The 14941-nt window shown below is 41.8% G+C and overlaps 1 protein-coding gene and 1 pseudogene across 1 annotated transcript in view; both read right to left on the bottom strand.

Moving 5' to 3' along the window:
• The window catches only part of LOC105475828 (phosphodiesterase 1C), a 619857-nt gene that overhangs the window by 564943 nt on the left and 39973 nt on the right, over positions 1–14941 (bottom strand). The gene's annotated exons all lie outside the window — the stretch shown is intronic.
• Positions 11778–12419, bottom strand: LOC105475829 (NADH dehydrogenase [ubiquinone] 1 beta subcomplex subunit 8, mitochondrial pseudogene; annotated as a pseudogene).

Here is a 14941-nt window from a genome sequence, read left to right on the forward strand (position 1 = left end):
GTGACACAGCCTCTCTTTTAGTACAATCACAGGGCAGAGCCTACATTATTAGTCCGGCTTTGATTTACCAAAACACAGCGCAGGTGAGTCTCAAAAGGAAGAACAATTTATGAAAGGCAAAATGACAATATACGTGAGAGGAGAAGAATCAAGGGGTTGGAATCTCTAAACCACTGTAAAATTACTTTTGGGTGGCTGTGGGAATATTACTCTACTATGTTAATTTCTCCAGCATGCATAAAATAGATGCCCCTTACTTTTGGGAGGCTGTGGGAATGTTACTCTGTTATCTTAATTTCTCCAGCATTCGTAAAATAGACGCCCCAGAGTTAAGGAACATTCCTGACTTCTTCCTGCTTCTCTTCAAGTGCATTGTTCAATTAATTAAAATCCATTATATTCCTAAAACCTCAGCACACAGGGGAGGAGAGAGATGGAATTTTGATAGCACGTCTGCTACTAACTTGAGATGAAATCAGCTTAATGCTGATTTATTTTTCACATTCAGTTTCTATGCTTACCAACTAGCCTAACTTTCCCAGGGCAGGGTTTTTTCTATGAATGCTTCCTGAATTAATCTATCTATCCACACTCTACAAACCCTAGAAGCCCCATTTCAAACCCCATCAGTTGTTCAAATCTCCTTAATCCAGCCCACAAAGATCACTTCTTCTCTACCTCTGTTTGCACTTTTCTCACACAATTAGATTTAATAAGTACATTAAATGTATTAAATGTGTGCTATGTGACATGAGCCAGACAATATGATGAAGACTAAAGACAAAATGAGTAGTAATAATAGTTGAATTCACTGAAGGCCTACTAAGGGCAGGTATGGTTTAGGAGATTTTATGTATATTTATTTATTTAGTCCTTATATTCTATAAGGAATGTCCTACTATTACTCCAATTCTACAGATGAAGTAAACTGAGTTATCCAGTAATTTGCTCAGGGTTACTCAGATTATAAGTGATAAAACAAGAATTTGAACACAGATAGCCTGGCTCTAGAGCCTTGGTAATTAATCACTACTCTACAGCAGCCATTCCTGGCCCACGTTCAAAGAGCTCATAATTGAATAAAAGATAGACATGTTAGCCAGGCACAGTGGCCTACATGCCTCCCCAAACCAGCACTTTGGGAGGCCGAAGCAGGAGGATCACTTGAGACCAGGAGTTTGAGATGAGCTTGGGCAACACAGCAAGACCCCATCTCTACACATATACAGAATAAGTTAGCCAGGCCTGGTGGTGTGCACCTGTAGTCCCAGCTACTCAGAAACCTGAAGCAGGAGAATCACTTGAGCCCAGGAGTTCAAGGCTGCAGTGAGCAATGATTGCACCACTGCACTCCAGCCTGCGTGACAGAGCAAGATCCCTTCTTTTTTTTTTTTTTTTTTTTTTTGAGACAGAGTCTTCTTCTGTCACACAGGCTGGAGTGCAGTGACGTAATCTTGGCTCACTGCAACATCTGCCTCCCGGGTTCAAGCAATTTCCTGCCTCAGCCTCCCAAGTAGCTGGGAATAGAGGTGCCTGCCACCACACCTGGCTAATTTTGTATTTTTAGTAAAGATGGGGTTTCAGCATCTTGGCCAGGATGGTCTTGAACTTCTGACCTCAAATCCACCTGCCTCAGCCTCCCAAAGCGCTGGGATTACAGGCGTGAGCCACCATGCCCAGCCTCCTATCTCTATTTTAAAAAAAAAAAAAAAAGACAGATATAATCAGAAGATGACACAAAGGTGTTACTATGCTTCAGTGGTTTGAGAAAAGGGACCAACAAAGACTGGGAGGGTCTAGTAGGAATTTCTCAGGAAGATACAGGGGTGGGGAGAGATTTAAGGCATTTTTTAGTTTAGCAAACTAGAGAGACACGTAACATCAAATTTCTCCTAGCTCTACCATCCTGTAAATCCATGAGCAGGATTGTGTCATAACCTAAAGAATAAGTTTTCCTGGGTTTACAAAGAATGTTGTGCTGGTAAAAAGCTCTCCAGAATAGAAAAAGCCAAAATAAAAGCACCCCAAGTATTTGCAGATTTACTTTGCCAGTTTCCATGGCGTTAATACTCCCACGATGGCAGATTTCAGGCTACCAACCAGATATCACTGAATTCAACTCAGAGTTGAGAAGAGATACATACAATTGGTCTTAAGAGCCAGTCTGATCTAGCTTCAGCACCCCACCGCATGAAGTTCTTGCAGTGTGAATCAGAAACCGAAGGAGCCCAGAGTTAGGTGGGCAGGAAAATACCCACTCCTAAGGGAGAGAGGCCTCAGGCACTCAGAAAGGAGAGAACATGTGCTCAATCTCCAGAAGGCTGAAGCAGGTAGGGCAGCATGCTGCCAGCCCCCAAAACAAACTCTGGGCAAATGGGGATGTCAACCACGGAACCAAGTCAAAGATCCAGGAGGACAAGAGTAGCATGAGAAAAAAGACTCAAAGGGTATACAGATGCCTGGTCCAGAAAGGAAACTCCTGAGTTCAACCAGGCAAAACCTTCAGGCAATGCCCAGTTAGGACCTGAGGATGAAACAGAAAGTCCAGAAAGCCTTTGATGTTAGCTGTCCCTCCCAACCCACTGAAATCCCCCACTCCAGCATGGGTTTGGAGCTCGTCCTCTGGAAGCTACAAGCATCCTGTGCTGAACTCTAATACAACCTTTCCCATCGCACACTGTGGTTTTCTGTACATGTGTCTCCCACTAGGCTGTGAGCCTCCTTCAAGGTACATACAGAGCATAGAGCGGGAGTCAACAAACATCAGCCCATGGGCCAAATCTGGGCTACCAGCTGCTTTTTAGGATATGCAATCTAAGTATGATTTAATGGCTAAAAAAAATTAAATTAGAATATTTTGTGATACATGTACATTATGTAAAATTCAAATTTCAATGTCCATAAACAAAGTTTTAGTGGAACTCAGCCATGTTCATTTATTAACTTATTGTCTATAGCGGCTCTCATGCTGTCATATGGTCCACAAAACCTAAAATGCTGTTTGCTCATTTACAGAAACAAAATTTGCCAATTCTTGCACATAGCATGCCACAAGATAGGAAGCTCTGGATAATGTTTGATTAATGATTACTTGACCCTAAAGTCAACCCCAGCCTTTTTCAACCTCGTAATTATTCCAGCTTTCCCAGTTGGAGGACCCCACTTATCCTAGCAACAAGCTTTGTTTTCCAGCTCCTTTAAGCACTTTGTTCCCAGGGAGAATTCAATGAAATCTTCCCAAATTGGTTGGTGTCAATCTGCCTGTATAAACACTCCCAAGTTAATAGTTCTATGGAATTTGACTAAAAGTTCTACTAAAAAAAGGGAGGGATTCCACAACTAAATAAGCTTAATCAATGCTGAGCTAAAGAACAAAACATGTTTCTTACCAGAGAACTCCTCAGAGCCTTTAAGATGCTGATGCAAGGCTGGGCATGGTGGGTCATGCCTGTAATCCCAGCACTTTGGGAGGCCAAGGTGGAAGGATCACTTGAGTCCAGGAACTAGAGACCAGCCTGGGCAACATAGCGAGACCTTGTCTATATAAAAAATTTAAAAATTCACAGGGTGTAGTGGTGCATGCCTATAGTCCCAGCTACCTGGGAGGCTGAGGTGGGAAAATCGCTTGAACCTGTGAGGTCAAGGATGCAGTGAGCTGTGATCCTACCACTGCACTCCGGCCTGGGCGACAGAGAGAGGACCTGTCCCAAAAAAAGAAAGATGCTGATGCACTCTGTGAAACTCCAAGATGGGGAGCATTTCCTAAACTTATTTGACCAAGGAACCTTCTTGTTGAAAACTATTCCTCAATCTACTTTGGGAGTCTGATTCTAAAAGAAGTAGAGCACTAACAAATATATGTTCATCAAAGCTACCTAGAGAGTTTATTGTTTTGACCCAAGTTATTTGACTTAACTGTGACCACCACTACCACCACTTAGCTGTGGGTAACATGAACTACAAGGCAGCTGCAGCCTGCATCACCCTGAAGACAGCATCTATTGCTCAACTCCTAGCATGGCCACTGCCTGAAAATCTCATTACCACTGCTGCCCACAGTGCTGTCTCCCTCTCCTCCTTTGAGTCTTTGCTCAGATGTCACCTTCTCAACAAGGCCACCTTATTTAAAAACCACCATTCCCTTCCCCAGCACTCTGGATTTCTCTCATCCTGTTCCACCTTTTCCTCTGTTCTACGTTTTCCCCTGACACTGATTTCCTTCTAACAAATCATGTAAGATCCAAGATCTAAGATGCAGGGACTTTTTATCTAATTTTCCACAGGCATATGTAGCCCAAGCACCTAGAAAAGCACTCATAGCAGGTTCCCAATAAACATTGGTTGAAAAATGACTGAATGAGTAAATGGCAGTAGCCACCGATTCCTCTTCCAGTGTTCTACCCACTACTTTTATATCCAAGGTCAAAGAGATAATAGAGGAGGGGACAGATTATATAATTATAAGGACTTTTACTTTCCCTGAGTGAGATGAGGAAACATTGGAGGGTTCTGAGCCCAAGAGGGAGATAATCTGACTTAGCAGGCTGCTGGGCTAAGAATAGACCATTTAGGAAATTATTGCAATCACTCAGACAAGAAATGATGGTGGCTTGGATCAGGGTGGAGAAGTGGAGGTGGCTGGAAGTAGTGAGATTCTAATTATAATTTAAAGGAAGAGGCAACAAGATTTGCTGACAGTTCAAACATGGTTGTGAGGGGAAAAAAAGGAATCAAGGATGACTTCAATGTTTTTGGCCTGAGAAAGTAGAAGGATGGAATTGCCAAAAACCAAAACAGAAAAATGTGGACTAAAAGGCTTTGGAGAGGAAAAGCAGAAGTTCTGTTTTGTACATGCTAAGGTCAAGTTGTCATTTAGACAACCATAGATTAGATACCATCCAATGTTGAATAGGCAGTTGCATATACAAGTCTGCTGTGCAGGACAGGAGTCTGAGCTAGAGGTATAAATGTGGGAGTCACTGGCATATGGATGGTTTTTAAAGCCATGATACTGAATGAGATAACCAAGAGAATCACATGGAAAAAGAATAAGAGGCCAAGGACCAAACTCTAGGGCAAGTCAATACTCAGAGATCTGGGAGGACTAGAAGATCCTGCTAAGGAGGCTGTACAGCGGCAGTCAGTGAGGAATCCAGAGATTACAGTGCCTTGGAAATCAGGTGAAGAAGGAAAGAGTGGTCAGCTAAGTTTAATGCCTAGGACCAGTCAAGTAAGAGAAGGACTAATAATTGACTATTAGACTTAGTAATGTTCAGGTCACTGGTTACCCTAACTAGTGAGTTTCTACAGAGGACAAAAGGCAAAACCTGGATTGGAGTAGATTTGAGAGAAAATGGGGAGATTTTGGAGACAGGGAGTTTAGAGAACTATTTGTAGATAATCTGCTGCATGCAGATGCAGAGCAATGGGGTAGCAGCTGATAGATAAAAGGCATCAAGAGAACCTTTTCTAAGGTGGTAGCAATAACAGCATGTTTGCATCCAGAGGGAAAATGAATGATGCAGAAAAGGAAAGGGAGAATTACTAAAGTAATGTTCTTGACTAGGGATGAGCTGAGGTCCCTAGACAACAGGCATTAGAAACTACTGCAAAAATCAATGTCCCACAAACAGCACCATAATCCACCTAATAACATGGGCAAAACACCCGAGTCATCTTCATTCCTATTTAGCCTCTCTTGCTCACAAGACACGTATGCACACAAGCACACAGAAACGCCTCCCTAATCCATTAATAACTTCCATTGGCTATACTGCCAAAATCTGACAATTTCTGACTGCGTCGACTGCTATTGTCCTTACCCAAGTCGAATGTATTTTTTCTGTGAACTACTGCAATAGTCTCTCACTTTTTCTGTTTTCCAAGGAAATCTTTTATTGAAGCATAACATATGCATAAAGTCCCCAAATCGTAAGTATACAACATGATCAATTTTCACAGACTGAACACACCCAGATTAAATGTAACCATCACGTGGATCAGGAAGTAGGACATTACCAGCATCCCAGGAGCCCTCTCATGCCACCGCCCAGCCACTCGCCGCCATCCCAAAGGTAACATTATCTGGATTTCTATCACCATGGATTCATTTTCTCTATTTCAAAATTATATAAAAAGAATCACGTATGTAATCCCAGCACTTTGGGAGGCTGAGGCGGGTGGATCACAAGGTCAGGAGATCAAGACCATCCCGGCCAACATGGTGAAACCTCATCTCTACTAAAAATACAAAAATTAGCCAGACGTGGTGGCAGCGCATGCCTGTAGTCCCAGCTACTCAGGAGGCTGAGGCAGGAGAATTGCTTGAACCCAGGAGGCAGAGGCTGCAGTGAGCCGAGATCATGTCACTGCACTCCAGCCTGGGCAACAGAGCGAGACTCTGTCTCAGAAAAAAAAGAATCATGTAGTGTGGCTTCTTTTGTGTCTGGCTTCTTTCACTCAAAATTTTGTTTGTGAGATTCATCCATGTTGTTTGCACATAGACATAGTTCCCTTTTTCTTTGCTGTATTGTGCTTCTTCGGATGAACATACCACCTTTTATTTATCCATTGTACTGTTAATATTTAGATCATTTCCGGTTTGAGGGTGTTATGAATAGGCTGCTATGAACATTTTCCTTCACATCTCTTGGTGCACATATGTAGGAACTTCTCTTGAGCATATATTCAGGAGACAAATTTCTGGTTCAAAAGTTATGTATATATTTATCTTTAGTAGATCCTACCAGTTTTCCAAAATGGTTAAATCATTTGCCACTCTCATCACGATGCAGAGGATTCCATTGTTCACATCCTCGCCAAGACTTGATTTTGTGCTGTTTTTTGTTTTCGCCATTCTAGTGGTGTACAATGCTGTCTCACTAAGGTTCTAGTTAAATAGCCTTTCAGTCTCCCTGCTTCCACTTTTGCCTCCCTCCAATCCATTCTCCAAATAAAAACCAGAGAAATATTATCAAACACAGGTAAGAGTACACTATTTTCCTTCTTAAAACATTGCAATGGCTCCCAGCTACACTCAGACTAAACCTGAACTTGGAAGCACAGCCTCCAAGTCCCTGTATGATCTGCCTGCTGCAGACCTGCCTGGCCAACTTCACCTAACCAACCATGCTCCACGTTCACTGTGCTCCAGACACACCGCCTCCTTCCTCTTCCTTGAACAAGCCAGGCTCCCCCTTGCTTGCCTAACTACTATTCTTCCTTCAGGTCACAACTTACAAGTCACATCTTCAGGTGAGAACTCCTAATTGGCCTCCATATCAACAGTGAATCTCCTCTGCAGTGCTTACACAATCTCCCCATAGCTTGTTTCTTTATTCACTTGTTCATGTCCTATTTCCCTTACTAGATTGTATGGTCCACAAGGGCAAAGACACGGCCTTCTTGGTCACTACTGCATGTCCAGTACCTGGCACTAGGAGCTCAATACATTTTTATCAGTTGATTGACTTAATAAGTAGTATCGCTGGCCAGGCGTGGCAGCTCACACCTGTAATCCAGCCCTTTGAGAGGCCAAGGTAGGAGCATCGCTTGAGCTCAGGAGTTTGAGACCAGCCTGGGCAACATGGCAAAACCTTATCTCTAGAAAAAATGAAAAAATTAGTCAGGTGTGGTGGTGTACGCGTGTAGTCCCGGCTACCCAGGGGGCTAGGGTGGGAGGACAGCTTGAGCCCAGGAAGTCAAGGCTGCAGCAAGCTGTGATCATGCCAATGGGTGACAGAGTGAGACCTTGTCTCAAATAAATAAATAAAAAGTAAATAGTATCTCTCTCAGGGGGACCTAAGTTAAGCAGTTCTTTCACACTGAGGAGAATTGATAAAGCAAAATGCTCTGAGACGCTCAGAGGAGAGGCCTCATTTATACATCGACATAGCCATTGTTTACTGGGCACCTATTACGGAGGCAATAGGCCCTGTGTACTCTGCAACAGAGCAACAGAGACCACCTTGGAGCTCCCTCTCAATTGCCGATGAGCTTTTAATCCAGTGCAGGTGACCTTGAGGTCCCTCAGACTCCTGCTCCCTGCTTTTGGCCACTTTATGTAGGTTTACCTTTTCTACAGAGGTACAGAAGCACTTCCATTCATTTGTCCAGTTTTCTAGTTGAGAAAGTTTGTGGGAGTATTTTTCCTGATAATAATGCTAATAAGTTATCACTTAAATTTGTTGAAAAATTAATAAGAGAAAAATAATGGCCATTTATACTTCTACTACCCAGGAAAAACCAGCATATCCCATTCAAGGCTTTGTTATTTCTTTTTCCCTTTATTGTTAATGTTGGTCAAAGGGCTCAGGAGAGGACTTGGTTGAAACTAGTGTATACAGCAGGGCCTGTGGAGGATTCTAATTATTCAAGCTTGCATTGTCCTTTATGCACAAAACTGGTGGAAAAGAACTGGGGATAGATTACTAAGAGCTTCAGGCTTAGAGCCTGTTTCCAGCACATTTGCTCAAATCATTGTCCACATGTTGCCTTTGTCTCCCCATCAGGGATGCCAAGGAACCTGACAGTAGTATTACAGCAATTCAGCAGACGTTGCCCTGAAATCGAGAGTGAATATAGCATCTCCCAGATCAACCAAACAGATTCCGAAGACATACCTTTGGCCCACCTTTCCCAAAATGGAGATTTTGTCTGGATAAAGAGCCATCATGTATGGCACCCCTAGTGTGTCCTAGGCACAGTGCTGGACACTTCACATAACTTTAATCCTCACAATGACTCTAGATGTAGGCATTGTCTCCATTTGCAGTTGAGGCTCTGCAAGGTGAGTGAACTGTTCAAGGCCTCAGTAGGTGGCTGATTCAAGCTTGTACTAAGCCTTCTCTGGCTCCATGGGCTTGCTCAGCTATGCTGGTAAGTTTTGCCTTGGCTGCGAATGGCTAGAATCAAAGGAAGAACAGAGGAGGACCTATCCTGTGCTGGATCTAAAATTGCTGGTAAGCTCGCAGTGCTACGCACAGACTCTCCAAAGGAGACTGGGGAAAACATCAAATTAATTGATATCATCACAGGGTTAGATTACTACTTAATAGATGAGCTAAACCCTGAGGACATGGCCTCAATATAGCCAGAATTTCAAACTGCAGTCTTATCTCTTCCCACAGTGCATGTGGATGTCTAACTCCCTGCTACCGCTTTGATGAGTTTGTATTAATAACTCCTGCTTAGGTAAGGAGCTGGGCCATTGAGAGCTGCCCAAGGCCCATTCCTGAGCCCCAGGCCATGATTCGCCTCACTCTGGACTTCAGTTCCAGAAAGAGAGGTCAATGGCAGGGCATGGGAACAGGATCGATCCCCAAGCTTGTTCTGTCCCCAGAACAGAAGTCCCTAGAAACACTATGGGTGGGACAGAAGTTAAGGGCAGAGAGCAGGGAATCGCATCTGCTAAGTGAGGGGAGTTTTCCAATGAAAACAACTCAGCAAGGCCTTCGGTCCCCTGGGAAGATTTCCTTCAGCTTACGCACACTCAGTTCCTCCTCCCTCCTCCTCTGTCTCCTTGGGGTTGGACTAGAAGTCAAAGCACTGACCAGCAATGTCCTCCAAACCTTGGGGAAGATGCAAGACCTTGACCTACACTCTGGGCCAACTGCATCTCAGATCAACAAGATCTTAACCCACTTACCTGTGTTTGACAGGGAAGCAACAAACCCTTCTTTGAACACTGAAGTTAGGGGTGTGATTTTCCTTTTAAATACAGACAGGGTGGCCTCAGGGGTAGTGAGAAGCTCCATCCTCAGAAGGATCCAGAAGAGGCTGGGTGACCGCGTGAAAGGGGCACTGGGACAGTGATTCGGAATTGACATGTGGCCTTGACTTAGACACTAGTTTCAAATCCAACAATTTATTAAGCTGCACCGGTGTGCGAAGCAAACCTGACCTCTGTATTCACAGGTTAATGGGGAAGACAGACATGGAAACAAAGGCAGAAAGAAACATGTCATTACAAATTGTCATCAGTGCTAAAAGGAAAGGATGGCGGTCATGAGGAATAATAACAAGGAGAATCAAGAATTTTGAGTAGGGGTTCCGAATTTATGTTTCGAAACAGTTCACTGTGGCTGCCATGAAGAGTCTGGGTTGGAGGGGCAAGTGTGGAGGTTGGAGGCGAGTTAGAAAGCCAACTCACTGGCCCATGGAATAGATGATATGGCTGAATCCAGGTGTGAGTAGAAGAAGTGAGGCGATGTGATACAATGGGAGGCATATTTTGGACATAGAATCAACAGGACTTAATGGTACTTGAGAAGTGAGAGCTTGGGGAGGAGAGAAAAAGGGAAATAACTCCCAAGTTTGGGACTGAACAAGGTCATCTGAAAAATCTGAGTTTATAGTATTGTATAGATTCTATGACTATGAAGCTTCAAAGTCCAGACTAACAGGCTAGGAGGTAGGGCCAGTTCTATCCCTTGATATGACTCAGAGCCACAAGGGGTGGCATAAAAGCAATGCCACCGAAAAGGTCTTTCCCACATTGAGGCCTGAAAGGAAGTGAGGTTTTACTCTGGCACCCATCTCCCTTATACAGTGTATATCAAAATCATAATCAAGGTAAACCAAGATCATAGCGAGATCAGTGTCAAGCATCCAGTTAAAAGAGTGAAGATGAAAAAGGAATAATAAATAGCAAAATCACTGCATTTTCTATATATTGTATATAAATCATTATACACACACACACAAAGAGACATCTATAATCAAAAAGAAAAACACAGACAACCCAATAAAAAATGAACAGAAGATTTGAACAGGCATTTCACACACACACAAAAAAATCAATTGCCAATAAACATATGTAAAGGTGCCCAACTTCCTTAGCATTAGAGAAACACAAAATAAAACCATACTCAACTACTGCTACATAGGGCTACAATGAAAAAAACTAACAATACCAAGTGTCGGCAAAGATTCAGAGCAAATAACCCTCTCATACATTATTTATGGTAATTTAAATTGAAACAACAGGTTTTTGCTTTTTTTTAAATTTGGCTTTAGTATCTACTAAAGCTAAATATACACATACCCTATGACCCAGTCATTCCACTCCTAGGTGTTTATCCAACAGAAATATGTACACATTTGTGCCAGAATAAACCTACCACAATGTTTTTAGGGGCACTATTCATAAGTCAAAAACTGGGGAAAATGCAAATGTCCATCCACAAGAGAATGAATAAAATAAATTGTGACATATTCCTACAAAGGAATACTATGTAGAAGTGAAAGTGAATAAACAAAATGCACTAGACAACAACATGGATGAATCTCACAAGCATAATGTTGAGAATGAAACCAAATGCAAAATAGAGTATTCTCTGATTCCATTTACATTAAGCTCAAAAACAGGCAAAACTACTCTAGGATGATAAAAGTCAGGAGAATTATACTTTTAGGGAGGATCATGGTGAATAGGCCTGAGCAGAAGGAGGTTTCTCAGATGCCAACAATGTTTCTTCATCTGGCCAGTGGCTCCACAGGAGAGTCCGTTTCATGAAAACCCATCAACATATACCTTTCAATTTGTCTGCATTTATGTATTTATGTTGTACATCAATAAAAATGTACCCAAAACACTTAGGAACAGTATTTGCCTATGACAACTAAAGGCAATATGGTTGCAGTAAAAAACCAAAATCATAGTCAAAGTAAACCAATGTCATGGCCAGAGAGTCAGTGCCAAGCAAGTTAAAACAGGATGAAAAAAGAGTAAGAAGTAGCAAAATCATTGCATTTACAAAATTTTTTTTTCCCCACAGCACTGAGTTTTATTAGGGATTTCATTAAGATTAAATTTCTAGGAATGAGGGAGTCCTGGTTAAGAGGACACAAAAGCCCACGAAGCCTCCTCAGATCTCATAGAGAACCACCAGCTCAGGTTCTTTGGAGGGATCGCCGCCTCGTTCCAGGTACAGATTATTGTAAGGATACTGCTTTGGTCCCACAGGCTGGTAGACAGGGTACATGTCCCCCGCCCAGAACATAAATGTCATGAAAGCCAGGAAACCGAAGAGCTGCATACACATGACATTCCAAGAAACAGGTGTGGGGGATGTATCCACACGGTTCCTGGTGTACATGTCTAGGTGCCAGTGCATCGGTTCGCCCCAGTTCAACCTCAGGTCCGGTTGGTCCCAGCTATACCATGGATCCTTCTCATGCTGTGAACGGTAGTCGCCATACCCCATGCCCTCATCCGGGTAATGCTGGTAGTCTTCCACACGCATAATATACTTCTTGGCGGCGGCGGCCAGTTCTTCTGGGGTCCTAGGATAGAGCCCCGGGAACATGTCCTTGGTGATGCGGGAGGCTGGCTGTGCGCCCAGCAGCACCACGTTCCGGGATTCCCTTTGCAGCCACTGAACTCCCAGGACCCCGGCCCTGGCCACCGCCATCTTCACCTTCTTCAGTTTTCGCATTTACAAATATTAATTTTCTGAACATTTTTCCAAGTTTTCGGCCCTGATATGTTGTTATCACAGAATTTGTCTCCCAACTTTTGTTTTGGCTGTATTTTAAAGATTTGCAAAGGCATCATCATATCCCTTTCAACGTAGTGTTTTAAACAAGCATGTATGTACACACCCATGAACCCCAAGGGTATGTGCCATAATAATATAAGTATGGGACCACAAAACAACCAGAGTGATTCCCATAATCACCCACAAAATAAGTCTGATTATTTTATCATCACACCTGGTCTACATGTACATGCTCTTTGCCACTGAATGCTTAATTATAGGAGTCCAAAAACTATTTGAGTAGCTGTCCTAATCATCAAAAAATTGTGTGCTGTGTAATGAAAAAAACACATGCTTTAGTCCACCGTTTATCTATGTACTCCTCAACAATTGATTTAGCCTCCTTGACTCAGTTTCTGCTCATATAAATGGAGGAAATACTACCTACATTGTGGGAGTAGAGTGAGAATTAAACAAAACAGCTTACAGCAAAGTGCCTGCTACATACTGAGCCCTTGACAACTGCTAGACAGTTGCAGCAATGTAGCAGATTTTTGACCTTGCGGTTTTACCCATTTTAACATAAATGCATTAACATTGCCTATTTCCTCCATATTTTAATGAGGATTAAGGGTTAGGCATTTTGAACTTGTTTCATAGACTGGGCATTTTCAGGAAATGTTGAAAAATATCCTAGACGCTGTCATTTCAGAAAGCAAAGCAGATAAAGGAGAAAGGGTATTGAAACCTTACATTTGAATTCATGAAACAGACACATTTTCGGGTGCACACACTGAAAGTAAGAATAAAATTAAACACCAATTAATGATTGAATGAAAAGAAGTCTCAAAAAGAAAATCATAAGGATCAATTTTACCCTATTTAATTCATATTCTGATCAAATTTCTTTCAGTAAAACTAAACTATCACCATTAAGAATGAATAATTACTGAGAAAGAACAATTTCAATTGCAATTACATAAATAAAGATCCTTAATTTTTTGGATCTTTTTAATTTTGGATTAATATGTCCTTTAAAAAATGTTTTTTCTGAACTCTATTTTTTCAACACAATTCTACTCACATTTTGTCCACATTTTTAATTAGAAAATTGACTTCTTTTGCCTCAATAGTAGGATATTAATTAAATAAAGTATGGCACATTAATATAATGGACTTTTTTTTCCCCATAGGTTATTGGGGTACAGGTGGTGTTTGATTACACGAGTAAGTTCTCTAGCAGTGCTTTGTGAGGTTTTGGTGTACCCGTCACCTGGGCAGTATACGCTATACCCTATTTGTAGTCTTTTATCCTTCATCCCCCCTCCCACCCTTGTCCCCATGTCCCCAAAGTCCAATATATAATGGACATTTAAAATATAGCCATAAAAGTTGTATTTTCAAAGAATATTTGATGATTTAGGGAAAGATCCATAAAATATCTTTAAACAGCCCAAAAAGAGGCTATAAAATAGTATGTGTACAGTGTAATTTCATTTCTGTAATGTTTATGCATGTTTGCACATGCATATAATAAAATTTTGGGAGGACAGCCATTCAAAATGTTCATAGTAGTTATCTTTGAATGACAGGATTGTGGGAGATACACATTTCTTTCTTTAAACTTTTTGTCTTTCAAATTTTACACCATAAATATATACTACTTTAATAATAAGAAAATCTTATTTTTAAGAACGATTTGTAATTGTTTATTTTTCTGTATTCTGTAGGTCTTGGCAAAAATCTAAGCAAAGATTTGTAAAATCTTTCTTCTCCTATCACTGCTCTCTCCTGGCCACTTTCATTTTGCCCATGCGTGTGAAATATTTATGAACATCATGTAATCTAAGAAAGAATAAGCATCTGTTTGCAAGTGATTATATGGAAGTATTCAATATTTTAGGCCCTGAACAATATTTTCTCAAACAGACTAAAAAATTGACCTGTCCAAATTGCCTAAGGGGTCAATGTGGAAAGCAGAGAATACAAGTCCACATTCTGGCCTCTCCCTGAGCGTGTGACCCTGAATGAGTCATCCAACCACTCACATCCTCTGCTCCTCACTTGGGCCCTAAGGGAACTGTCTCTCCCATCTCTAAGGCCCAGAAGGCCCTGTGAAGCTTGCTTAGAGGTCTCACCAAGGCCAGCAGTGTTTGGTCCAATAGCTCTGCATTGGTTTGCTAGGGCTTCCATAACAAAGCACCACAGACTGAGTGGCTCAAACAATGGAAATTCATTTTCTCACAATTCTGGAGACTAGAAGTTCAAGATGATCAAAGTGTCAACAAAGTTGGTTTCTCCTGAAGCCTCTCTTCTTGGATTATAGATGGCCATCTTCTCCCTATATATTTTCCTTTGTGTGTGTCTGTGTCCTAATCTCTTCTTCTCATAAGGACACAAGTCATATTGGATTAGAGCCCACCCTAGTGAACTTGCTTTACCTTAATTACTTCTGTTTTTGT

The sequence above is a fragment of the Macaca nemestrina genome, chromosome 4 (genome assembly GCF_043159975.1).
Source record: "Macaca nemestrina isolate mMacNem1 chromosome 4, mMacNem.hap1, whole genome shotgun sequence".
NCBI lineage: Eukaryota > Metazoa > Chordata > Mammalia > Primates > Cercopithecidae > Macaca > Macaca nemestrina.